At 35.9% G+C, this 27608-nt stretch overlaps 1 protein-coding gene across 3 annotated transcripts in view; it reads left to right on the top strand.

The window, feature by feature from the left end:
- The window catches only part of METTL15 (methyltransferase 15, mitochondrial 12S rRNA N4-cytidine), a 229854-nt gene that overhangs the window by 127110 nt on the left and 75136 nt on the right, over nucleotides 1-27608 (top strand). The gene's annotated exons all lie outside the window — the stretch shown is intronic.

Here is a 27608-nt window from a genome sequence, read left to right as displayed (position 1 = left end):
ACTCACTCCTTCTCTGTACGCTCTATTGGACTGCTATACTGGCTGGACAAACTTCAAATTTATTTCCATGGATTCATTTAATTGGCATGTTTGTCAGATGCCAGTTAGATATGAGACATTGTCTGGGTGCTAGGGGTATATTATGAATAATAAATACAAAAATTCTTACCACCATAAAGTATATATTCAAGTGGAAAAGACAATGAATAAAAGAAAATGTCAACTGTACATTGAGGTATCAAGTGCTAAGAAGAATATAAAAAGGCATCACTCAAAGAAACACAACACTGGCAGTAAATTCTCATTTTCATTCTCTTAGACAACTATTTCATGCTTTACTTTTTAAAACTCTCTGCCTTTCCCTCTTTTTTTCTCTCATCCAGTGACCTCACCACCTACCTAGTTCACAGACAGGAGAGATGCAGTAAAATAGGAACCATCTCGCATTTCTACCCTCTCTTCTACCAACCTGCATCTGTTCCCATCCCCCATGTCTTTCCCTTCAGTTGGAAAGAAAGATCTCTTTTCTACAATAAGCCCCTCTCATTTTCCTCCTACAGGTCTTTGATCCTAGAATTTTTAATTTCCAACATTGTTCGTCTTTCCCTCTCTATGGGAGAAATCCTTACCAGTAAATGAACATCTTTAATAACACAACTTTAAAAACCCTTCCTTGACCCCACATTCCTTTACAGCGTTTCTTTTTCTTTTCTCTTTTTTTTTTTTTGGAGAGGTTTTCACTATAGGGCACGTGTGCTCACCAGAAAGACAGAGAGAGACATAGAGACAGAAAGCGAGAAATCACCCCCAAGGGGGGATGGTCACGCCGCAATCCCTTCTCCTCCATTCATCTCTCGGGATCTTGGGCACGCACACACACGCGCCCAGCGTGAGTTTTAAGCCACCGGGTCCGGGATGCGAACCGTGGTCGACTACGTGGGAGTCCAGCGACATAGCCATTACGCTAACTGCTGGTTCCCTACAGCGTTTCTTTATGTTTCTTTATTCTTCTCCTTTACTGTGAAACTCCTGACAAAGTTCTCCATATTCACTCCCTTCAGTTCTTCACTTCCTATTCACTCCTTAAACCATTCCAAATGAGTTTTCATTCTCACCATTTTATTGAAATAACCATTTTTCCCTTCTTGATACACTGTTTTCTCTTTGCTTCTATGACCTCAGAGCCACTGGTTTTCCTCGTTAACTTTATTTCATGATCTCCTGCTCCTCTAAGAGACTTCCTGTTTTGGAGGGTCTCTGGCCTTTGTCCTTGGCCTTGTACTCTACACTCTTTTGGAATCTGATCTCATGGCTTCTGAGGCCATCTCTTCACTGGTGGCTCTAGAATTTATGTCCCCAGCACTGACCTTTGTCCTAAGCTCTAGCTTAGTCTAATTAGCTGCTTGAAATTGCTACTTAACATGCCCAAAGCTGAAATAATGTTTTCCTCCCCATCAAATTATCCTGTTTTCCTACATCATTAATTGGCACTTGGTTGCTTGGGCCAGAACACTGTGAAATCACTGTTGATTTTTCTTCTTCACTGATACTCCTTGACACCCACTAAATATATCGCCAATCCAGCCTCTTCTCACCGTCCCTACTGCTATGAATTTAGTATGACTATTAATATCTCCATCTTGGCTTACTGTAAAAGTAAGACTTTTCTGTCTGCTTAAGTCAGGTTTCTGGTTCCCAGTGTCCCAGTGTATTGTCCTTTCTGTATTGTGGGTACATCAGGTTCATTTTCATATCAAGTACCTACCTTTTGCTGTCCTTTTTCATAGAATATTCTTCCCTGTTGCATGGCTGCCTCTTTGATTTAGGTTCAAACATTTCAGCCTTTAGCTGAAAGTCGTTTCTTCTTAATGCATCTGAGGCAGCCTCTTTCCTCATATCCTCTACCATCTTCCTCTGTCCTTCTTTTACCATGTTTTATGTTCTTTATAACATTTACAGATACCTGAAATTATTTATTTATGTGTTTAAATGTTTACGATCTCATTCTCTCAATTAGAATCTTAGGCCCTTACTGCATAGGCCTGCTGTCTTATTTACCTCTTTTCTCTGTTGCACACAATGTGATGTGGTCAAGAAATACTGACTGATTCCCAGAGCAAACTGAAAGCTCCCTTCAGTTAAGCCAACACATGGGTTTGAAGAACAAACTACAACTATCATAGACACACAAAACCTTTCTAAGAAAAACCAAGATTATTATTAAGATATGGAAGAATGTGGGGAATCTCAGGTTATGAAAATACATGTTATACAACTGGAACATGGAGGAATTACAGATGTTGGGCTGGCAGGTCCACTTCTTACCCAGATGTCAAGAAAAAGCTATAGTTTACTCTGATTGAGCCATAACTACAGACTGCGGAATAGGAGTGGCAATTAGACTGTAATTTGAGTTAAGGCTTATGAATTGGTAATTGCTGTCCCTGGATCATTTGGTTAACAGGAATTCTGGACTTAAAAGTCCGTAGGTGTGGGAATAAAGAGTGATAAAATAAAAGTTCTTCATGTATTTGTTTTTTACCATCTAGAGTTCACAGACAAAATGGGATATTTCACATAGTTCCTTGATAGAAATATGATGTATAAGGATTGTTGGAAACTTTGAATCTCTGATATTTTTATTTCCTTGCTAGAAAATCAGATTACTGTAAATCCCAATTAAGCTAGACCTATAATTTCTCTGCTTTAAACAAACAAATAAAATACCAACTAAACAAAACAAAACTATATCAGAAGCTCCCTATTTTTAATACCATATCTCTTCAAAATAGTGGGTGGGCATCCCAAATCCAAAAATTAGAAATTTGAGACACTCCAAAGTCCAAAACTTTTTGAATCCCAACATGATACCACAAGTGGAAAATTTCACACCTGACCTCATGTGCCAAATCACAGTCAAAACACTGCAGTCCATAAATATCCTATACAATTACTTTCAGGTTATGTGTATGGGGTATACATGAAAAACACAAATGATTTCATGTTTAAACTAGGATCTCCTCCACAAGATACTGTGTCATATATGCAAATATTCCACAATCTGAATGAATCTGAAATCCAAAATTGTCCATGCCGAGCACTTCAGACAAGAGACTTATCTCTACTTAAAATAACATTTCTTTGCAGAATATCTCTATTTTTCCTTAAGCATTACTCTCGTGAAGCTTGTAATATAGAGATAAATATTTTTTATTTCAGACCACCCTTAACTAAGATAATTGGTCTAGTTTTGAAAGTACCATACTCTCTACAGTCCTTAATACTTCTTTTAGGTCTTCTAGAAGCAGCCATAAAAAATGTTTGACTATTGTAATTGGATCTGTATCTTCCCTAATTTGGACCAGCAGGGCAGTTTAAGAATTCTGCCTTCTCCCACCGTACATGTTCTAATTATTAGTTTTTAAGAACTATTGTCTTACCTTGACTATGACTCTAGATCCGATTACTGAATCATTTTATTCTTCTCAGAAGCCCAGTGAATGCAATTCTTATCGTTGGGACTAATAGATACCAAATTAGTCCACAGAAAAAAGTATCAGATTTACAAACTCAAAGGCCCAAATTCTAAATTTTTTCATAGCATTTATTGAAGTTTTAAGGAGTGCTGAATTTGTGAACCCATCAGAAACAAGTTATCCAGCCCTTTCTTATCACTTTAAGACCCAATACTCCCTTTATGTGCCACTTTCCATCTCAGAAAAAGTGGCCCTATGAGGATGGGTGGCTAGATAAGTAGGTAATATATAGATATACATGTGTATTTACTTATGTACGTACAGATAAGAATAGAGCTAGGTGATACATAGTACACACACATGCACATATGCACCTTAGGGTGTGTATCCGTTACAACTGTTCCAGCCCAGCCCTTAGTGGCCCAGTGGGTGACATGTGAACTGTGGTGCTGGGGACCACATGACTGACTATAGGTTAGTATCCCTGGTCTCATCCACCTGAAACATGCTGAGCATGTGAGCCTGCCCAGGATCTGATGAGTTGGAGGACTGGAGGGGAAGGGGATTGCAGTTTGACCAGACCTCATTGCCAGAGGTGGGGAGATGTGCTGCTTCTCTCCCTCCCTTTTTCTTCAACATGCATACACACACACACATGCTTTCTATCATGAATAAAATGAAACTTTTTAAAAAATATGACATTTTCTAAAGACCTTCACAGATCACTTGTTAGACATTTGGGTAGCAACCCCCGCTCCCGTTACTGGGGAAGAGTGCACCCTTATTTCTCTATATGCTGAAGACACAGACATGGATGGCAATAATAACAGCTGCCGACAGCACACGGTGACGATCAGTGTTCTTAACACTTTACAGCTACTGCTTCTCTTCCTCACATACATCACACAGGCTGCTGTTACTATCCGTATTTTTACAGATGAAGAAACCAAGGCACAAGAGGGCCAGTACCTTCCGTAAGTCAGTAGCACAGCCAGAATCTAAACCAGGCAGTCTGACACTGGAATCTGTACTCTTAAACACTGTCCTCTACTGCCTGTCTCTTAGGAGATAACAAAGGCAGACCATAGGGAGCAGGTTTATGCAAATTGCTCAAGTAGCAGACTCAAGCATTTATGGAACAACTCTTTTTTTTTTTTTTTAAGAGATTTTTGCTATCGGGTGTGTGTGCTTGCCAAAGAGACAAAGAGAGAGACAGAAAGTGAGAAATCATCCCCCAGGGGGAATGGCCATGCCGCAATCCTTTCTCCATTCTCCCCTTGGGATTTTGGGCTTGTACACACACTTGCCCGTTATGAGTTTTAAGTGGCCGGGTCCAGGGCTCAAACTGCAGTCAGCTATGTGGAGTCCAACATTACATCATCTGCTGGTCCCATATGTAACAGCTCTTTACTGCTCACTCTTTAGTCATACTACAGGGATCAGCTAGCAGACAGAGAGTTTCTTGTTCTTGAATCTATGAAGGGATGATCACCATGTAAACAAGTGATTATGCAGTAACTATTACTACACACATACATACATGTTCACACATATGCATATTCACTTCACTGTGAAGTAGTCAAAGATGGCACAATTCGTTCTGCTAGGCTGAAAGAATATTGTGTTTGACTTCGTAGAGATGACATTTTCAGGAGCACAATATAATAGAAATTAGAAATCAAAAGTTGACCTCCTCACTTTTTAGGTAATCAAAATTGCTGGATCCTACTTGCCGTATTGGTTGGGATGAATAACCTTTTGTGAGGCACGTGAAGAGTTATAAGATGGGCTACTCTACTGACCCGTCACAATATGTCAGCCTGTTTCTGTGCAGTAGCCCAGACTTCATTATGCAGATTAAGCCCTGTATTTTTCTTTATGTTTCAGGACCTTTTTCTTGCTATTGTGGTATCTCGTAGGTCAGAGGAGAAATGCAAAGAGTTATGTTCTTGGTCTCCCATACATGAAGCTTCAAAGCTTTCCACAAAGAGGGAACTGATGTACCATTTCTTATAGATCTTGACATTTTAATACATTTAACGTTCCTCAGTACTTTAATCCTTATGTATGAGTTTTCCTTTTTTATTAGGTTATTTTCACTTCCTTCTATTTGGGGGAGATGCTCAATATTTTTTTTTAATTTGACCCATAATAATTGCAGATATTTATGGAATAGAGCTTGTGGGTTTGATACATGTATACATTGTTTAAGAATCAAATCAGGGTATTTTGCATATTCATCACCGTATACACTTCTTTGTAGCAAAAACATTTAAAATCCTCTTGTAGTTGTTTTGAAATGGACCGTTAACCACAGTCACTGTACTGTGCAGTGGAGCACTAGAATAAAATCCTCTGTAACTGTAGCTTTGTTCCTGTTGACTCATTTCACTCTATCCTTCTTTCCTCCTCTTTCCAGCCTCTGGTAATCACTATTTTCTTCTATGAGATCAACTTCTTTAGATTCCATACATGAGTAAGCTCATGCACATTTTTCTTTCTGTACTGGCTAATTTTGTTTAATGCAGTATCCTCCAGGCTTGTCTACGTTGCCTCAAATGACAGATTTCTTTCTTTCCTATGGCCAGATAGTAGTCCATTGTGTATATAGACCACATGTTCTTTCTTCATTCATTTACTGAGAGAAAACTTAGTTTGGCTCCATATTTTGGCTATTTTGGGTAGTGCCAATATAAACATGGGAATGTAGTATCTTTCTGAGATACTACAGACGTCATTTTCTTTGGCTATTTATCCAGTAATACCTATTTCTAACTTTTTGAGGAACTTCTATATTATTTTTCATAGTGGCTATACTGTTTACAGTCCACCAACAGCGTATCAGTTCCCCTTTCTCCAAGCCATACAAGGATTTGTTTTTAATAGTTTGATAAAAGCTCATTTCCTTCATTTTTTAAAAAAGAAGTTTGTTCCTGTATTTATCCCATGAGAGACAAATAGAGAGAGAAAGACAGACAGACATCCTCAGTAGGATCTCATGCCCAGTCCTCACGCCCACCCCCCCAGCCATTCTACAGCCAGAACCACAGACACATGTTCACAGGCCCTGTGTGCACAGACTGACTCAGCTGAACCCTGGTCTGCCAGTGGATTCTGAGTCAAGGGGAGGCATGTTGCTGCTGCACCACCTCAGCTGGCTCCTTTTCTCTCCATTTTTTTAAGCTAAAACTTCCAAATGCTTTACCCACTTGACCAGTGTATCTTTTAAAATTCAGTGCTCTGGTCTGCACATACCTGTGATTGTCAGCGGTTAGGGATATTGTGTTTTTCTGTCTTATCAGTAGTTAGATATGAAGAAATGCCATTAACTTATTTTATGTGGCATTAAACTTATTAGCTATACTCACTTCTGGGAAGTTACACAATAATTTAAAATGAAGCTCTCTGTAGTTTATATTGCCAAGATTTTTGCTTCTTGTACTTGCAGGCATAGATAATGTTGATGAAATAAAATTTATTTTTGTAGTCAAGGAGATGAATAAAGATGAAAACTACATTATCTAGATATTCAGTTTAATGCATATAGCTATTTTTAAACTTGAGTTTTATTAAAACCTGATTATATGTTTTGATTTTTTTTGAGAGAGAGTAGGATAGTAAGTGGAAGTCTCTAAATTTTGAAACACTATTATGTAATTCATCATTTGGTATTATGATTGTATTTCCTATTTGAAAGGACCATGTCTTTTTTATCTTTCTTTCCATAAGGTCTTGCCCAGAGTCTGTACATTAATAAAGGTACAAAAAGTTTCTTGGACCTTTCTTATTTTAGTAATTTTTCAAATGCCTAGTTTTGAAAGAGCTCTATCAGACTTAATAAAAATAAATTTTAAAATATCCAATATATATATATATATAAAATACAAATCTATGGTACTTGCTGAGCCTTATTTTTATCTTTGTTTATTTTTTGGAGAGGTTTTCGCTATAGGGCACGTGTGCTCGCCAGGCAGAGAGAGACACAGAGACAGAAAGCGAGAAATCACCCCCCAGGGGGGATGGTCACGCTGCAATCCCTTCTCCTCCATTCTCCTCTCGGGATCTTGGGCACACACGTACATGCAGCCAGCGTGAGTTTTAAGCTACCGGGTCCGGGACGCGGACTGCGGTCGAATACGTGGGAGTCCAGCGACATAGCCATTATGCTAACTGCTGGTCCCCTTTATCTTTATTTTTTCTTCATGTTTTCTGTTTTTTTAAACATAAAATATATGGTTGTATTTCATTTTTGTATTTCTTTTATCTAGATTTTATATATTTTATATTTATTTCTCATACACAATTTATATATTATGTATTCATATGTGTTATGTATTTCTTTAGTGTAAACAGATCTTATTAGTCTCACAAGAAGGTTGGAAGTACTTTGAGGACAAGGGTTATGTCGTATGCCTCGTACGCGTTTTCTGTCATGCTCAGCACCTGCCACCCGTGGAATGGTTTACCTGGAATCCTGAGTTGAATGCTCACCTGTGTTTAACCACAAAGAACATGAAAGTTCAGCCTAGAAAGTTCTGACTTTCCTAAGTCACACAACATGCTGACCCCTCTCCACTGTAACCTCCATCTTAGTCTTGTTCATGCTGCATGAAGGGTACCTTTATAGTAATATGAAAGTATTTCACGTTTCTTAATTATCCAGGATAATATTTTGGATAAAATTGTCCAACTATTATTCTTGTATTTCAGTAACTACTTCTATTACAAATCATTTTCACATTTGACCTAAATTAATGGTTTATATTTGTTATTCCTCAGTGATCTCTCGCTCTTTCCCGCATGGATTATAATGAGAATTTTATGTACATTGGCACGTAGAGCAGTAGAATTAGTGGTTGCCTGGATTTTTTTTTTTTTTTTGCCCTTTTCCTTGCAATTACTCAGAAGCCAATATAGACCGAGAACTCTTCCTTAAAATGTGCTTTCTGGTGCACCTGTCTGTCTTCTCAGATCCTGCTGTTACGTGTCACCTCGTTATTGACGAGTTTGAAGATGAATTATGAGACAGGAATCTTGTAATGCACAAACTGATAGAAACCATTGGATAGTAAGATTTTTCCTGGGTATAGGGGATACACATATAGCATAGTAATCTTAATATGTTCCTTTTCATACCCTTTTTACAACCCCTTCCAATATTGCTATAGACTTCAGTTCTGCATAGAATTGATTCTTCCACTAATTAAGCATTTGAACTTGGACAAATTACTGTCTCTTTCTGAATTACTGTCTTTATCTATACAATAAGGGTTTAGTTAGGGTATACGATTTCAAAGATCTTTTCTAACATTTTGGTTGTAAATACTGACTGCAGAAGGACATGGCTGTTTACAAGGGTTTTATGTGGGAAATTTTAAAAAAAATTGTGGAAAATGGCTATTATGATAAAACTGCTTGGAAATTCAAAATATTTTTGCACCAAAATAAACTTGTACTGGGGCTAGCAGGTAATGTAGTGGTTAAGGCACTGGACTACCACATGGGCGACCACAGTTCAAGCCCTGGACCTGGTGGCTGGAAACTCAGGTTGGGTGCAAGTGTGTGTGTGCCTTGAAAATCACACCAGCTGTGGGACTTGAACCACAGTTAACCATATGGGAGTCCAGTGATGTAATCAGTATGCTATCTACTGCTCCCCATGATGAATTTTTCTGCGATTTTCTACGCAAAACGTGTCGGGGCTTTTTTGATGACCCAATATATTGCCTTGTTTTGGCATTAAGTATTGTTGCTGAAACTATTAGAAGCTTCATTTTCCTTCCTTTACACAAATACATCCTCTTTGCAGTCTGTACCAAGACACCGGTATGGAGAACTGTCTTATTGTCACTGTGCATTCTTTTTGATGGATTGTTCAAGCCTTGAGTGGTATTATTTGCATTTTATTAAAACAAAATTGCCAGTATCAATTAGCATCTTTCATTATTAAATATAATATATAATTAGCGTACATCTTTCAGAAGTTTTCAACTTATAGCTTCAGGGCTAGTTTTAGGATTAACAGTTGCTCTGCTTTGAGGGTATATTCCTAAATTTATTTAAGAAATAACCTTTGTCAAAAATGACTTATATTCTTACAAAAGGAGACTTGGTCAAGTTTGTGGAAAAATGGCATTAAAGTATAGAGTTTATTTTGGTGCAAAAATGTTTAACATTCACGCATAGTTTTTTATAATATGCATTTTCCAGTTCCAGGAATAATTTTTTAAGGCACCTCATGTGAAATAACATAATAACCCATTGTTTTGCATACTGTAGACTCACCATTTCTTACTGTCCTATATCCCTGTTTTATGATTATTATTATATAGCAAGGGATATTTAGCAATGTAAACATTACCTTGTCTTGTGGGTATATAAATATTTCTTTTTTGACACTTGTGCTTAAAGTGAATAATTCAGTTGTATATTGCTTTAGGAGAAGACAAAGTAAAATATGTTTTTGTTTAACTTGAAATTTAAGAAGTTGGGCATTATAAACCACTAGGTACTATTTTGGTATAATCTATCATCTTTGTTAACTTTTTATTGGATATAAATCATATTGTATCAGGTTGCATAGCGACAACATGGTTCACCAGGCATTCTATTTTTATAACTTTATTTAAAACTGACATGTAACTTGCTGTACCTGAAACCCCAAGTGAGCCAGTTATTGGAGTGTAACAAAGTTTTGACGTCAGAGTAGCTATTTATTGTACTGGAAACCATTAGCAATGCATTACCCTTTGGCACTGCTGTTTTTTGCAGAAACATGGTTAAAATTTTATGACTGATTTTGACCAATTAGATTTCTCTCCCTCTTAAAGCTAAGAAATTATATTTAACATATAAATATAGATGCATGTGCATGTATAAATGCACATGCTTTTTATCTTGAAGATATGTAATATATTTAACTATGTGTTTCTATATGTATATATTTAACACCATACACATAGAGCCTTTTGAAACTATCTTCTCAAAAACTAAGTATTATAGATTAATTTAGTCATTCACTTATTTAATTTCACCTCAAGCCTGATTACACAATTATGGAAGGGAAATACCTAAATGCCTAGTATTGTTGTTACTGTTTATGGCAATGGACGTGGATCCAGTGGACAGGTCCTACCATGTTGGTGGTGTTGCTGTTGCTGTTTTAAAGGCTCCCTTAGCCTTTTATTTGTTTACTATTAGCAGTAGCTTCTTTGTAAGGTCAGGGGTTGATATCATTTTGCACAAATGTAAAGTAGTCGGTTACACATAGGAGTTCCTCCTGCTGTGTTCTCTTTCCTGGAGGTATGACAGGACCTGTGCAATGCACGGAGCTCAGGTCCTTCCCTCCTGCGCTAGCCTGGTCCAGTTCCCAGGGCTTTTCAAGTTAGATGAGATGGGTCCAACCATCAGGATTACACAGAGAAACAGATTTCAGATTTTCACTTAGTTTAGTGCTCTTTAAACCCTGTGTAAAAACATTGCCAGGATCCTTGTTAGTGAGGTAATTCAGTTGTGGTAGCTAAAACACAACCTGTTTTTAAGGAGAGAAAGTTAATTTTTTCGAGTTCCAATATAAAGCCTTAAATTCCACACATAATAGTATTTTTAATGTATTCTCTACCTATTAATTCTCACATATTACTGAATGTATTATTTTATCTTGGAAAATTCAAATTTTTATAGAAGAAGTATCTTCAAAATGATTCTGGAAAGTGCATATTATGAGAAAACTATGATACATTGCAATTTTTTTGCACTAAAATAAACTCATACTTTAATTTTATTTTTTTAATTAGGTTTTTTTTTTTTGAGAGGTTTTTGCCATAGGGTGAATGCGCTCTCCAGAAAGACAGAGAGACAGAAAGCAAGAAATGGAGAAATCACTCCCCAGGGGGGATGGCCACGCTGCAATCCCTTCTCCTCTCCTCTCCTCTTGGGATCATGGGCATGCATGCACATGCACCCAGCATGAGTTTTAAGTCACCGGGTCTGGGACTCGAACCGTGGTCGACTACATGGGAGTCCCAGCATAGCCATTACGCTAACTGCTGGTCCCATTAATTTTGTTTTTTATGGACTTTTTGAAGTTTCCTCATAATTTTTTTTAAATCAGAGACATGTGATTATTAGATTGTACATCTGCATTTTTTTGTATTTTAACATCTTGTTTTTAATTGATGAAAAAATGTGTATTTATGCTGTACAGCATGTTGTTTTGAAGTATGTATGTATTGCAAAACTACTGTATTAGCTAATTAACATTATGTATAAATTTTAAAGGAGAATTCATGTTGGTAACTTAGCATATATGTTTTTTTCAGTTTCATTTTTCTCCCTGAAATCAAGAATCTTCTAAGACACAAAAATCTGTAGGATGAGTTCCACTTCCCAAAGTACTGTGTTTATGACAGTCACTGTATTTCAGCCCCTAAGGGTAGAGGCATCCATGACAGAGCAGCCGAGGTGGGACTCAGCCCGCTAGTCACAGTGTAGGTCCTTTCAGCGTTCTGAGTCAGTTTACTGATGTGTAAAATGAGAGTAGTAAAATTACCTCAAAAATTATTGTTTTTGTAAGGATTAAATGAAATAGCAAAATCTTTAGCTGAATATCCCACACATAAAAATAACCCCAGTAGCGGCTATTTGTGCTTTTGACTTGATAATTCTTCAGAGAAAGTATGGCATGCCATTGTCCTTTTACTTTTTTAAGATTTTTTTTTGCTAGACAGAGAGTTGAGCAGTTACCCACCACACCGCAATCCCATCTCCTCCATTCTTTTCTTGAGACTTTGAGCATGTACACTCACTTGCCCAGCATGATTTTCTTTCTTTTTAAGACTTATTTAATTTTATTTATTATTATCATTTAGTTTATTATATGGCATGTGTGCTCACCAGAGAGAGAAACAGAGAGAAAGAGAGAGAGAAATCAAGCCACTATGCCCATCATGGTTGGCCACGTGGGAGTCTAGCACCTTAACTCCCATGCCACTGGCTGGCCTCAGGTGATTTTCAAGCCACAAGGTCTGGGACTTGAAAAGTGGTCAGCCATGTGGGAGTCCAGAACCTTAACCACTACGCCACCTGCTTGTCCCTGCATAACACTTTTCTAAAATGGGCGTTAGTACCAGACTTGAGCTTAAAATCTTAGCTCTATTACTAGGTATATAGCCTTCAAGAGGTCTCTTAACTCTTCTCCAGTTTCTCCATCTGTAAAGTGGGAGGAAATAATAGTATCTATTTCATAGCTGTATTTCAATATTATATGTTTAATACAAGGATAGTGCTTAAAACAGTACATGGCACATAGGTAGGGTTCAATAAATGTTAGCTGTTATTATCCAGAAATCACTGCATGTACACCTCCTGGTATTTGTGAGATCTAGTATGTCCAACCCTGGCATTTTATAAGATTAAAAAAAGCCAAACTATAGATAAAATTTGTCTGAAGTGATACAGCACTTCTGGACATGTTAGTCCCCACCAGTCCTGCAAATAACCTTTTAATAAAAACTTATTGTGAAGCTCATTTAATAATACAACCCATATAATTGACATCCAAATCTGGATGAATTCACTTTAGTATTTGTTGCCAAACCAGAGTATTTCAGATTTTATTGTTCTTTTTAAGGTGAGATACATGGTCTCTCCAGGAAATCTAGTTGTGCTAGGTTATCAGTCTAACCTAGATCATTCTGATTCAAGGATTCTATTAGGTTGCTTTTATTCTCAAGCACACGGTAAGGTTTGTCATCAGGCATGCGATTTTTGTCTCATAATACCTGCTATCCCCCTTGCTGAGGTAGAGGCTAGATCTCTGGAGCTCCATTTCTTTAATGCCCTATGCCCTCCAAGAGTGGCTGCTAAAACTAGAGCCAAGAATAGACTCTGTCTCCTACTATGTCATTCCACTTAAAAAAAGAAAAAACATATACATAGCTCAAGAATGACTATTTTAAGCAATTGTTGAATCAGTTTCATCACAGAGATGTGCAACTCAAAGCTATCTATAATAATATTTTGACAACTTGGTCTTGGAATTAACTTGACCTCTATTTAATTCTTAAGCTTTACCAGTACTAGTTGGGTGACCTTGAACACTTTTCTTATCCATTAATTATTGAATATTTATTGAGCACTCATTCTGTTTCCTGTTAATGTGCTAGGTAATTTCATAGAAAGGTAGATAAGAAAAAAATCTTCTCAAAGCCCATATTTCTTTCATTCTAACCTTAGGATGAAAATACTTACATTATAACTCATTGTATTAGGTTGTCAGGTAAGTCGTGGTGCATTTTTACATAGATGATCCAGTATTTTGATGAAGATCAAAATGTGATTGTCTCAGTTAAAACATTCTGGCATTTTTTTTAAGGAGAGTTTTTTGTTTGTTTGTTTGTCCATTGATTTGTTTGGTTTTTGCTATGGGGCACGTGCACTCACTGGAGAGACAGAAAGAGACAGAGAGACAGAAAACAAGAAACTTCCCCTTACAGGGATGGCCATGCTGCAATCTTTTTTCCTCCATTCTCCTCTCAGGATTTTTGGCATGCATGCACACATGCCCAGCATGAGTTTCAAGCCTCAGGTCCAGGGCTTGAACTGGTCAGACATGTGGGAGTCCAATAATGTAACCTTTATGCCATCTGCTGGTCCCCTAATTCCAGAACTTGAAGCACAGTTAATTACATGGTAGTCCAACGATATAACCATTACACCATCTGCTGATCCCAACATTCTGTCATTTTAAAATTGTGCACTCCTGTTATTTACCAGGTGCTCTTTGGGAATAGGGACTATGTCTTACTCTGTTACTTAAATATGTAACATAGTACCTGACACATCAAAGTATTATAAAGTGTTGCAGCATACTGATTTTCTTAAAAATCTCAAAAGCAGAACCAGCAAAGGGCATAATGGTTATATTGCTGGACTCCCACATGTTTGACTTGAGTTCAAGTTCCAGACCCAGAGGTTTGAAACTCATTCCAGAAGCATGTGCTTACGTGGCTGAAATCCTGAGAGAAGAATGGAGGAAAGGGGATTGTGACGTGACTGTACTCCTGGGGAGACAATCTCTTGCTTTCTGTCTCTCTGTTTCTCTGGGTAGTGCATGTGCCCTACAGAAAAAATCTCTTTAAAAAGAAAAAAAATCAAAAAGCACTTACTACACAGAGGAGAATATGATTTCAAAATTTAAACTTAACAATATAGATTATTCGGGGCTGGCAGGTGGCGTGGTGCTTGGGGGCGACCATGGTTTGGGTCCTGGAGCTGGCAGCTTGCTTTCTTGCTTTCTCTTTCTGTCTCTCTTTCTCTGACTCTGTCTGGTCAAATTAAAAAATAATGATAATGATTGGGTAACTAAATGAATAATTCTTTTGATTGTTTAACTATATTCTATATATACACAGATTATGTGGAAGATTCCTATGAGATTTCCTTTAAGAAATCTTGGTCTTAAAGTTATTTTTATATTTGCACTGTTATTAGCAGGCCCTACTTACTGTAATGTAAGGATAGAGTGAAGAGAAATTGTGAAAGTGGATTAAATCTCTTATGGCCAACAACTGGTATTATTTTTATATACTAAGAGCCATTGTTAACCTCTGGATTTTTGAATAATTTATTTTATGTATCACATGTAAAAATGTACCAAGTGGCTAAAAATGAAATTTCTACTTAAACTTAATCTTTGAAAAATAAAATCTACTAATTACATGTAGTCAATTCTTTAAAATCTTATAATTATTTCAGTATTTTATATATATATATATATATATTAATATAATTAAGTGGATTAAAGATATAAATTTTATCACACTTAACCATATCTAAGATTTTTATAAAGTGTATTTTAATAATGGAGGAAGTGAAATCTTGCAGAGCAGAAATGAATGGAGTATTCTTCAACCCAACAAAGCTGATCCAGGTATTACCCTTGCATTGCACTTCAGTTTTGTATGTTCTCACCCATTTGCAAAGTAACGGCAATGAAGTAACATGCAAACTAAATTCGTATTTGGTTTGAGAGATTACTTCAGGCTAATATCCACTTCCATATTCTCTTAAAATGTAAATGGCTCTTAGTATATAAAAATAATACCAGCTGGGAAGCAACAGTTAGCGTAATGGCTATGTCGCTAGACTCCCACGTAGTCGACCGCGGTTTGAGTCCCAGACCCAGTGGCTTAAAACTCACTCCGGGCACGTGTGCGTGCGTGCCCAAGATCCTGAGAGGAAAATGGAGGAGAAGGGATTGCGGCGTGACCATCCCCCCTGGGGGTGATTTCTTACTTTCTGTCTCTATGTCTCTCTCTGTCTGTCTGGCGAGCACACGCGCCCTATAGAGAAAACCTCTCCAAAAAAATAAATAGATAAATAATACCAGTTGTTGGCCATAAGAGATTTAATCGACTTTCACAATTCCTCTTCACTCTATCCTTACATTACAGTAGCAATCAAGCTCAGCCTCTAGGAAGTACAGGAAAGCCTTTTCAGAGAGAGGTCGCTAGGAAATAGTAAGCTGGAGAAAATCTCTTCTTAAACACACACTCAGCTAATTAATTTGCATTTTCAGAGGGAATGAATTTTTCTTACTCCCACTGAACTGAAAAAGAAAGAAAGAAAGAAAAACCCACTAAATTCACAGTACCAGTTTTAAGTTTTAATGAACTTTTTTCAGAGGTCAGAAGGGCTGTATTTTCTTTTTCTTAGACTAAAAGCCATTAGTTGTTTGCCATAATCTTGTTATATTATGTAATAATTACACTCAGTTTCAAAGCTAATGAGAATTGCCAGAAGGAGAAAGAATTTGCATACTTTGTTTTCTTTCTTCCTATGCATCGTTCCAATATTCTAGTAGTTGTCAGCTTCAAAACATGGTATTTGTTGCTGGAGCCTCAGTCTCATTTGTTAACAAATAAATTAAGCGTTATTTTATGTAAAAGTGCATACAGATAAAGAGTAGATATGTGCATTAATCTTAAAATTCAAACACCAAACTATATAGGCTTTAATTTGGAGTTAATGACAGATGTCTTTATTTAAAAAGCACTACCAACTTTATTTATAGATCTCCCTTCTATTTTTAATACCAAGCTTAATGTAAGTGACTTTAAAGTCCGTCCATCAATGGGTAGGATCTGGTCATTCCAATTTGCACCCTAGAGGTAGGGTCCAGTTGTTACATGACAGCTCCTTAGTGCCCTCACACCACTTCATCAGCAACTTTGTTGCTCACTGCAAGTGGGTGGATTTCTCTCTTCTTTCTGGGAGGTAGGTTACACAGACCTACTTCCCAAGCCTCATTGTTCCTAGTAGTTTGTTTTTTGCCTTTTATAAGAAGCCTATGCTTTACCATAATAGTAAATGTTTAATGTTTCTTACTTACTTCATGTTTGTTGTACATACTTTGTTTATAAAAGCTGACATCAGCTTCAACAATTTACCATTCCTCCTGGTCTTATGAGACATGTCTAAACTGTTTTTCTTTATAACTATACCTAACTATTGCTTCTTATTCATTTTTTATAAATTGACACTATAATTACTTGTTTGCATGGGTACAGTTTGGTATTTCATACACATATGCATTATGTAATGATCAAATCAGGGTAGTTAGCATATCCATTTCCTCATACATTTATCATTTCTTTGTAGTGAGAACATTCAAAAACCTCTTTTAGCTGTTGTAAAATATACACCTTATTGTTAACTGTAGTCCCTTACTGTGCAATAGAGCACCAGAACTTTTTCCTTCTATATAATTACAGCTTTGTATGTCTTCCGCACCTTCTCTCCATCCTCCTTTCCTTCATCTCCTCTCCAATCTCTGGTAACCACTGTTCTAGTCTCTACTTCTAATTTTAGTATTAGAATGTATAATGCTGCTAAAGGAAGCATTATACCTTCTTGTATGCGGTCAGCCTTTTTGGATTCCTCACTAGAAGTCAGGTCATGTGCTATTTAACTTCCCATTTGTAGCTTATTTCACTTAATACAATGCCTTCCAGTTGAAAAGCACTACTAACTTGGATTAGACTCCAGGTTCATGCATATTGTTTCACATGACAGAGTTTCATTCTTGTTTTATGACTGAATAGTATTCATTGTGAGATGTGCCGTGTTTTCTTTATTCATTCATCTGTTGTCGCACAGTTAGATTGGTTCCATATCTTCACTATTGTGTATAGTGCTGCATTGAATATGGGAATGTAGGAGCCAGTGCAGGATGGTGTAGTGGTTGCATCACTGGACTCCCACATGGTTGACCATGATTCGAGCCCAGACCCGGTGTCTTAAAAAACTCACAGCATGCACGTGTGCATGTGTGCCTAAAGTCCTGAGATGAGAACAGAGGAGACGGGATTGTGGCATGGCCATCCCCCTTGGGGGGGTCATTTCTTGCTTCCCATCTCATTGTTTCTGTGTCTCTCTCTAGCTAGTGCACATGCCCTACAGCAAAAACCTCTAAAAAAAAAAACAAAACAAAACAAGGGAGTGTGGATGTTCTTTTCTGTATTTATTTATTTCCTTTGAATATGTACCTAGCAGTGGCATTATTAGATCATTTAGTAGTTCTGTTTTTAATCTTTTGAAGAACCTCCATGCTATTTTTCGCAATGGCTATACTAATTTACATTATGAACAACAGTAAGGGGACTCTACACCACATCCTTACCAACACTTTTTTTTTTGTCTTTTTTGACAATAGTAATTCTAACTCGAGTGAGATGGCATCTCATTGTAGTTTTGATTTTCATTTCCGTAATGATTAATGATGTTGAGCATTTTATTTATTTTTTCATGTACCTATTGGATCTTGTATGTCTTCTTTTGAAAATTGTCTATTAAGGTCCTTTGGCTATTTTTAAATACTATTATTTGTTGTTTTGCTGTTGTTTAAATTCCTTATATATTGTGGATACTAACCCCTTGTCAGATGTGTAGTTTGCCAATATTTTCTCTCATTCTGTAGGTTGTCTGTTCACTTTGTTGATCATTTCCTTTGCTATGTGAAAATGTTCTAATTTGATGTAATCCATTTGTCTGTTTTTGCTTTTACTTACCTGTATTTTTGATGTGTTGTCTTAAAAAGCTGTGCCCAACTCAAAGTCATGTGTTGTTTCCCCTGTTTTTTTATGAAGAATCTCATATTTTCAGGTTTTACATGTAAATATTTAATCCATTTTGAGTTGATTTTTATACATGGTGAGAGGCAAAAGGGCTTAGTTTAATTTTTCTACATATAGACATGCAGTTTTATTTGGAGAGCCTGTCCTTTCTCCAATGTGTGTTCTTGGCATCCTTATTGAAAAATCAGTTGCTATAGGTGTATGCATTTAATTTTTGGTGCTCTATTCTGTTCCATTGTTCTTTGTTTTTATGCCAGTACTATACTGTTTTTGTTTCTATGGCTTAGTAGTAGTGTATTTTGAAGTAGTGTAATGCCTTAAATGTTTTACTTGTGTGTGTGTGTGTGTGTGTGTGTGTGTGTGTCTGTGTCTGTGTGTGTGTCAGTATTGTTTTGGGCCATTGCTTCTCAGAAAAATTGTGAATGAGAACTCCTCAGGAAAATCCCTGAAATACAGTTTGACTGTCTTGATGTTGATTCTTTGGACCAGTGGTAAAACATACCATTGTAAAAATTCTCCAAATTATTGTGGTATTCACCCTTAGCTAAAGACCACTAGATTAAATAATATGGCCCCTTTAGATCTGGATTCAGGCAGTCATTCATACAAACTGCTTCAACAATGCCAGGTATTCAGTTTATTTGGAGAGCCTGTCCTTTCTCCAATGTGTGTTCTTGGCATCCTTATTGAAAAATCAGTTGCTATAGGTGTATGCATTTAATTTTTGGTGCTCTATTCTGTTCCATTGTTCTTTGTTTTTATGCCAGTACTATACTGTTTTTGTTTCTATGGCTTAGTAGTAGTGTATTTTGAAGTAGTGTAATGCCTTAAATGTTTTACTTGTGTGTGTGTGTGTGTGTGTGTGTGTGTGTGTCTGTGTCTGTGTGTGTGTCAGTATTGTTTTGGGCCATTGCTTCTCAGAAAAATTGTGAATGAGAACTCCTCAGGAAAATCCCTGAAATACAGTTTGACTGTCTTGATGTTGATTCTTTGGACCAGTGGTAAAACATACCATTGTAAAAATTCTCCAAATTATTGTGGTATTCACCCTTAGCTAAAGACCACTAGATTAAATAATATGGCCCCTTTAGATCTGGATTCAGGCAGTCATTCATACAAACTGCTTCAACAATGCCAGGTATTCAGAACTGTTAGTGTTTAGTTTGTGTTGGAATTCCCTGAGTAACTGATAGAAGCAGTGGAGTATTTTGACACTGAGTGTGCATGGTGATTATTTAAAGGTTGAATTTTTCTAAAGTACTTTTGAAGGTTTAAATACTAGAAAGACAATGTCTCAGAGAGATGTGCACATCTTATTCTAATTATCATACAAAGCTTCCTAGAAAATTGAATAACCTCCCTTCATACTATATAGAAAATACATTCTGTATATCAGTCTGTTGAAATTTTGAGGTTAGTTTTACCATCATAGTATTTTTTTAAATATAATATATAATTTTCTAGAAAAAAATGAAGGAAGCAGTTTCATCCAGCATACAGGAGCCACATATATTATAAATCATAAAATGAGAAGTTTAAAAGCCATTTTGCAAATATTCTGATAATGATTACCCAGAGAAAAACAAATATTTTTATTTTATGAAAATAATTTTTTGCGAAATGAAGTACCCTAGTATAGAGAAAAAAATATATTTCCTAAAGGAATTTAGTTTTAATGTTCTTATCATAATACAGTAATATTGTAAATTAAGTAAAATACTTCAAAGTTTTCTTTCTCACTGTTTGAATTAATCTTAACTAAATTATCTGGTATTGGTTGGCATGAGCTGTGAATTTTTTTTCATTTGTTAATAGAGTCTGCTCCCATTTTCCTTTGATTGTATTTCAATTCTCCTCTGATATGGTAGGCTGATAACAAGCTGTCATGAACAAAATTTAAAACATACAGTATTTTAAACTGGTCAACTGTAGTTTTAAGATGGCTCATAAAGCTTATAACATTTAGAAAGATGAAAGATAAATGTCTAAAACTATGCCCATGCAGCTGTACCCAGTTAATCTTTGGAATCAACTATTTGGCCCTGCAAGATACACATCTTTGTATTATATATCTTTTCTCCTTCTTAGCACTTTGATCACATTTAGTAATCTCCAATCTAATTTACTGATTAAATTAATCCTTGAATGTTATTGCTAATTAAGTTAAATCAACTGATGTGGTCACTAAATTAAGTTAAATTAGCGATTACTAAATGTTGTCATCTTTGGTGCCTTAAAAATTTTTCATGCCTGTCAACATTATCACAATCTTCATTACTGAAACTTTTTATTTTATACTTATAATCTTTTGGTTGTGATAGATACAAAAAAAGTATATGCTATGGATCATAGGGTACTTGAGAGATTTATGTGCTAGTTGCAGAGGCAGCAGGATACATACATAAAAGATAAATAGCATTACAAAGTAGCATATACTGAGGTCAACTGAATCATCAGTAAGGTTTATAGGCATCTAGAAGAAGAAATTATGAAGCTTTGGAATAGCCCAGGCTTTACGTGAGAGAGAGAGAGAGAGAGAGAGAGAGAGAGAGAGAGAATATATGTCTGCGAGGGAGTGGGATGGGAAGGTGCTAGGGCAGTAAGATTGAAATACAGAAGAAGCTGATACATGAGAATTACATGGAACCAAGTGTTAATGTTGGAGTATTAAGAAAAAAGAGTGGGACCAGCAGATGGTGTAGCAGTTATGTTGCTTGACTCCTACATGGCTGACCCTAGTTTGAGTCCCAGCCTTGGTGGCTTGAAAATCACGCCAGGCACATGTGTCTGTGTGCCCAAGATCCCAAGAGGAGAATGGAGGAGAAGGAATTACAGTGTAGCCATCCCCTATGGGGGTGATTTCTCACTTTCCCTCTCACTATGTCTCTCTCTCTCTGGAGAGCATGTGCATCCTAAGGTAAAAACCTCTAAGAAAAATAATAAATAAAAAAAAAGAAGTGGAATGTTAAGAAAATCAAGGAAGAAAGTAGTTCTTGCCAAGAAAATTTCCTCATCAAAATTCTTTCTTACTCATCTTTTAATCTCTTTTATAATGTTAAAGTAGATAAGGAAATTACAATGTGAAGCACCCAAGTGTAAAGAAACTTTTGCTAGGCCACATATTTGAGAGAATTATATTTTTATTTGTTATTTCTTTTAGTATCTGTTAATCTGCTTTCTGAATATATTGGCCTGAAAGTGAGACAAAAGAGTCCTCCCATTTTAAAATTCCATTATATAGTCATACAAATATATGCATGTATATTGAGTCTTTGCTATTCTATGTCAGTTAAAAAAGCTGTCTTCCACTCCTGCCTTCTCTCCTTACCGTCTACACTGTGTGATCTACTCCTTCGTGGACCTTGCCAACTCAGTGTCAGCCATGTAGTATGTATATCCCTGGATTTAGTCTGCTCATATTTTTATTTTCTACCTTTAAGAGTTATTTAATTTTTTTTTTTTTTTTGAACCCTAAGGCCTTCCCATATGACTCCAGCATCACTCAACACTTCCCCACTACCTGAGCCACTGTGGCTGGGCTAGAAGTTGGTTTCTTCTTTTCTTTTTGGAATTATTTATTTAATTTTATCAATTATTATTATTATTATTATTATTATTATTATTATTTTAAAATTTGTTCTAGGTTCAAATGTGCTCACCAGAGGGAGATAGAGAGAAAAAATGAGAAGGCAAGCTGCTCTGTCTGGAACTTGAACCACTGTCAGCCATGTGGGAGTCCAGTGCCTCAGCTACCGTGCCATTTGCTCGTACTGAGTGTGTTCGTGTTTTATTCATTTTATTACTTTATTATTTTGCCCACAATGAGATTGACCTGTAGCTTTAATTTCTTGTAATGTCTTTCGTCTGTCAGGATTATACTGGCCTTGTTAATTTATTTGAAAATAATATTACTTAAAAAAGTTTCTTCTTTTACCTAACTCTAGCAAGTTTATATAATATTAGGGTTATTTTGTTTATATAATATTCAGGTTCCTTAAATGTTTGGCAGGATATGTGGTGACATGGTCCAGCCTTATTTTTCTTTTCTCAGAGGAAGGTTTTACAACTACAGATACCATTAATGTTTTTAGGACTGTTTATATTTCTTCTTATGTCAGTTTTAATAAGTTATAATTTTTTCACTTCATCTAAATTTCAAACTTACTAACATAAAGTTGTTAATGTCCTCCTACCACTTTAATGTTGATAGAGCCTATAATGACATGTTCTTTCTCATCCCCTTTATAGGTAATTTATTTGTCCACTCTTCTTCTTGATCATTCTTATACATTATTAATCAGTTTTTTTAGTAAATTAAAGAAACATATTTGTTTTTTGTTTGACTCCTCCTGTTGTATGTTACTTTTCTATTTGGGTATAGGTTTTTTGTTTCTTTTTTTTTTTTTTCTCTTATATTTATAGTTTTCCTCTTTGTAGGAATTTAATTAGTTGTTTCCTTAATTTATAAAAATGAATACATAGAACATTGAGTTTCAGCTTTCTTTTCAAATATATACATGTAAGTACATGAAGTCTTCTGTAAGCTTGGATTTAGAAGTATACCGCAAGTTTTGGGGCCACTGGTAGCGGGGTGGTTAATGAGGCTAGACTTCCACATGGCTGACTGCAGTTTGGCCGTTTGGATTTGACAGCTCACTTTCCTCTCTTTCTGGACAACTTAAAAAATAATAATAATAACAATAAATAAAATTAAATAAGATAAAATTTTAAAGAGTATACGACAAGTTTTGATGTGTTATATTTTCATTGGTGGTAAATTAGGCAGTTCTTTTATCATTATCCAGTTTAAAATATTTTCTAATATTTTTTCCCTTATTTATTGTTTTACCCATGGATTATTTAAAAGTGTAATACTTAATTTCCAAACACTTGCAGGTTTCTTAGTATTTTTCTTACTAGCTTCCAGTTAAATTTCTCTTTGTTTAGAAAACACATTCTGTATAATATTAATCCATTGAAATTTTGATAGTTTTACAATTGAGCATATTATTTTTTTAATAGTCTCAGTACCTTTATAAATATGTATGTTCTATAGTTTTGGGATATGAAATGTGAAATTCTGTATGTGTCCATTACATCAAACTTATTAATTATATCAAACAAATGTGTATATCTACTTTTCTATATTTTTTGAAAATTCTATTCTAATGCACTATTATGATAAAGTGTATTTCTGCTTTTAGTTTTATCAATTTTGCTTGTGTATTTTGAAGTCATGCTCTTAAGTACATTCAGATGTATAGTTGACATGTAGATTTGGCCTTTTATCTTTAAAATCACCTCTTTTTATTTCTGGTAGTGTTTCTGTTTAGATTCTACAGCGTTTGATGATAGTGTAACTAAACTGCTTCTTTTGTTTAGTGTTTGCATAGCATCTTTCTCTATTTTCTTACTTTCGACTTCTTTTGTGTCCTAACATTTAAATTATGTCCTTTATAAGGAGCCTATAGTTAAATGTTTTAAATTCAATATGACATGCTTTGTGTTTTGGAGAAGTTAGTACAGTAATGTTTACTGTAACTAATGAAGTAGTTCAGTTTAAATGTACTTACCATCCTTACCTTTTGTTTTCTATTTATCTAACCTACTCTGTTCTTTTTTCCTCTCCTTTATTGCGTTTAAAAGAATTGCCCCATTTCCTCATTCTGTGTGCCCTTTTGTTATCCATGATTTTACTATTCTTTTTACGGTTACTCTGGCAAGCACAGCATGCGTGATCATCTTAGAAAAGTCTAATGTCAACAAATACTTTTACCACTCTCTGAACATTGCAGTTGCAGATACCTTAGAACATGTTAACTTCACTTATCTTACTCTTGCCTTTGTGCCACTGCCATATATTTTAATTCTACATATATATGAAGAGTCTTCAAAATATTCCTGGAAAATTTGTACTGTGAAAAAACTATGTATAGACTTCAAGATATTTTCCACCAGAATAAACTTGTACTTTAATTCCATTTTGCCATAGACTCATATATTCAGCTCCCAAGAAATCATTATTATTTATCCATACATTTACATATTCTTTTTTTTTTTGAGAGGTTTTTGCTATAGGGCATGTGCGCTCACCAGACAGACAGAGGGAGACAGAGAGAGACAGAGAGACAGAAAGCGAGAAATCACCCCCCAGGGGGGATGGCCACGCCGCAATCCCTTCTCCTCCATTCTCCTTGGGATCTTGGACACGCACGCACATGCGCCCAGCCTGAGTTTAAGCCACCGGGTCCAGGACTTGAGCTGTGGTCGACTACGTGGGAGTCCAGCGACATAGCCATTACACTAACTGCTGGTCCCTTATACATTTACATATTATATTGTTCTTTATTTCATCATGTATTTCTTTGCTTTCATTTGGTATTGTTTTCCTTCAGCCTTAAAGAGAACTATTTTTAGTATTTCTTTTAATATGAATCTGAATTATTTTATTTAACTTTATTACTATTATTTCAGTTTTTCCAGAGAGAGAAAGAGAGAAAGAAAGTGAGAAAACAAGCCTTCAGGTCCAGAATTCAAACCACAGTTGGCTATGTGGGAGCCCTTAACCACCACGCCACCTGTTGGCCCCTTTCCTTTAATTTTTAAAGGGAATTTGATTCTCAGTTATTTTTGTCTTCTGACTTTCATTATTTTAGTTTTGACTGTTGCTCCCTTGTTTGTAATGTTTATTCTTTCTTCTGACCGTTCTTACTTATCTCATTCCTTTTGACTTCTCAAATTTTACTATGATAGTTTTAGGTTTTTGTTTTTCTTTCTTTAAATATATTTATTCTCTTTGGAGTTTACTGTGCTTTTTGAATCTTTGGTTTAAACTCTTGAATCGTTTTGGAAAACTGTTGGCCAAACATTGCCTTTACCCCATTTTCTCTCTCTGCTTCTTTGGGATTCCAGTTATATATACATTTGATCTTTTCACCATGTTTCATGTCTCTCATACACTTTTGTATTTTCCGAAGTATTCCTTTCAAATCCCTTGTCAATCAGAATGTGTTCTATTGAACTGTCTTCTATGTTTCTAATCCTTCCTTGGGTTTTTTCTATAAGCTGTTCTTGAGAAGAAATTGTCTAATTTGTCTTTTGTTGTACTTATCATGTAAATCAGTTATTATTTTTCTCTTTTACTTTTATCTACATTTATTTTATGCTAAATTTATTCCCATATCATAAGTTTCTGTTTCTTCTGGGATGCCTTTTCCTTCTGTGCAGTTTCTTCTGGTTTAGCAACAATTTGCTCCTTTTCAGTAAGGAGTCAGAGGAGCTCATGTTTGGATTAATCTGACCACAAATTCTGTAATTTTCTTGTTCACCTGAATATACTCAGTGGCCAAAGAATCAACATCTAAATCCTTAAGTTCAGCATTGCTCTCTGCATTTTTAAGCATGTGCAGCAAAAAAATCAGCACTCTTTTTGGGCCACCAACTCTGTCCAGCCCCACTGTTTGTCCTGAGCACCCCTACCAACTCTACCATTGAAACAATGGAATGGCACACACTGCTTCTATAAAGTGACATCCTCCAGATATTTGGTGGCTTTTTGGAAATGCATACACTTGATGGCCTGGACAGTTTCACAGGTGTTCTTAGAGTGAACATGAAGATTTGAACCTCTTGTTATTTTATGACTTTGTGGAGTTCTCAGGGTCAAGAGAATAGTGAACCATTTTTAAAGACATTTAGGTCACTTATAGAAGTTTATCAGTTATTTTAAAGCTGATTCTAATAACTGTATTCTGTGTTTTTAATGTCTGTTGTATTATGTATTCCCCAAGCTTGGTATTTGACCTTATCTCCATGCCTATTGTGTAAATTTTTATTTGATTCACACATTTTTTACAAGTTGCTTCATTCATTTCTTTCTTTCAAGAATAAACAAAAACAAAAACAAAAAACAGCAGCAGAGAGACATACAGACCCTTCCCAGTACCTCTGCACAACATAATCTCTCCCAGCCTTCTAGCCAGTTCATGGGTAGGTGCACCTGTGGGGATGTCTACTGTCACACATCGTTTTTGAAAAATTCTGGAACTTATTGGAGAGTTTAGAAGATATCTTCCTACTTACTTACTGTTGCTTCTGGCAGACAGTTCATGGACGATCATATCACCTGTAATAAGGCTTGATCTGATTTGAAGCTAGATTTCAGTACTTGTGTGTTCTATTTTTGGTCTACCTTTCTATGAATTTTATTCCAGTCATAGCTGTAAAAGCTACAGCATCCCAGTGGAAATTCTGGGGCTGTTATAGGACTATATCCATCATGATGGGTTTGGAACCATTTCTCATATCCTATGAAGCTGCCCTTTCTATCAAGAGGCAGAGTGTGTTTCTATAACCTTTGAGTCAGGACTGAGCCATTCAACCTGCATTGGTTAGTGTGGTGTCAGAAAATTGGGTACAATCAGAAACTTAAAAAGTGCTTGTGTATTGAAATTGTTCTACCTTGCTCTTTTTGGAACTAGACCACACTGGAGAAACAGGTTTGCCAGCTCTTGGGGTGTCAAAAGAGTCACGACTCATTAGTGAATAGAAAAACAACAAGACGTCATGACTTTTCCAACAACCCAATAAATATTGGATATGTGATTCAGGCACCTTCACCCCCAGCCAACTTCCTGATGTGTAAGTGAGGCCATCTGGAACTAACTAGACCTCAGTCAAACCTCTATCAGAAGAATCACCCAGCTGAGCCCAATTCACATTGCTCACCCCTAAAATCATGAGCGATAAATTAATACTGTTTTAAGCTACTAAATTTGAGGCTGGTTTATTTATATAAAAGTTAAGTAATTCAGAAAGAATCAAGACCATCATTATTAATCATTTTCATGGGTGGACCATAGTTGTTTTTGTCATTTGTATATGCTGGATTTTACATTCATTTTCATATTATTGTAATGTTTATTACTATATCTGACGTTAAAGGTATATGCTGATTTAAAGTATTTATTCAATATTGTTGGCTAGGTGAAAGAGT

This window comes from Tupaia chinensis, unplaced genomic scaffold, assembly GCF_000334495.1.
Source record: "Tupaia chinensis unplaced genomic scaffold, TupChi_1.0 Scaffold000555_1, whole genome shotgun sequence".
Lineage (NCBI taxonomy): Eukaryota > Metazoa > Chordata > Mammalia > Scandentia > Tupaiidae > Tupaia > Tupaia belangeri.
Note: the sequence above shows the minus strand (reverse complement) of the source record. Positions and strands in the feature narration are given on the sequence as shown.